The sequence below is a fragment of the Numida meleagris genome, unplaced genomic scaffold (genome assembly GCF_002078875.1).
Source record: "Numida meleagris isolate 19003 breed g44 Domestic line unplaced genomic scaffold, NumMel1.0 unplaced_Scaffold345, whole genome shotgun sequence".
In the NCBI taxonomy this organism is placed as follows: domain Eukaryota; kingdom Metazoa; phylum Chordata; class Aves; order Galliformes; family Numididae; genus Numida; species Numida meleagris.
The window spans coordinates 22,990-24,341 of NW_018364571.1; positions in this window are offsets into that span (position 1 = coordinate 22,990).

Below are 1,352 nucleotides of genomic sequence, written 5' to 3' on the forward strand. Positions count from 1 at the left end.
ACACTGATTTGTGGAATCAAACTCCATAACCCAAGATTAGGTTCTAAAGCAGGTATGTTTATTACAGTGCTGCACCCACAGCGGATGCGAGGTGGGTCACCGCCCTACCAAACTCGCATAACCATGGGCAGAAATGTCAGATATTTGAAAGGCAAGCTTATGTATATTCAGCAGGTTTCCTGGGACCCATCTACGTATTCAGCAGGTTTCCCCAGACCCATCTACATATTCATCATTTCCCGGGAATTCCTTTGCATACAGTCCCTCCCCGTGGTGCATGCGCTGTAGTTCCTCCTGGTGGTCATTGGATGAAGGCTCGAGGTGTTCCTCCCCCCTTCTGGTGGTCGTTGGATGAAGGCTCGACGACTTCATCACTCTGCCCTTTTCACCCCACTGCTGCTTTGCAGAGTCACTCTGCCTTCAGTTGGTTCCTTGTACTGGTCCCTGCTGATAATGGAGTTTGCCGAGTTCCTTTTCTTATCTTGCCTTACATTCTACTTACCCCAGCCCCATGCAATAGCTAGCCCTTCAACTGTCCTCTCTAACTCAATCCCCCCTTTTCTTGAACCTAGCAAATTCTTTTGCTAGATTACTCCATTCCGGGAAAGGGGAGATTTGACATAACTTCCACTCTCCACTTTCTGCCTTAACTCGTGCCTTTTCTATTCTTCATAGTTACTCCCAGAGGTTTTACATAGCCATAATACACACCTCACTGCTATGCACATAAAAATTAGCAGGATGATTACAATAATACAAGCCACAAAGAGTTGCTTTAGCCATGCAAAATTTGGTAACCAACTGGTTAATTTGCCCCACAGCTCTGTAAACCCAGCGGAGGTGTCATCAAGAGATACTTGATATATCCATCGTGTATGTTTCTGAATCCGTTTCCACCCTCCGAGACTGGACAATATAGACACAACAGCTCTGATTGATTCCCCTAATTCTTCTGTAGAATTGACATGAGCGCACCTACTGCAACATACTGTCCAATTAGTTCTTGGAATCCCATACCTGGGGAATTCCATTCCTCCATTCCTGAATAGAGCCGCACTTATCCGGCAGTCAGAGAGGTTTAACCTCAGTGCCGTGTTCTGAGTGATATGAATTATCGAGCCAGGCTAAAGCAAATCCTACACACGTAGTATTTACAAAATACAAGTTATACATTTTGCTTCTTAAGTTTCAGCTTAAGAGGTCCTTCCTCTTTGATGATCTGCTGAAGCCGAGCCGTCCTCTTACAGGCCAGCTCCCTGCACCAATTTAACAATCTCTAATTTGATCAAATGATTCGTCTTCTCTAGTGGCCTTATGATGTGTGCAGCTGCCAATCAATTCCCAATAACCTG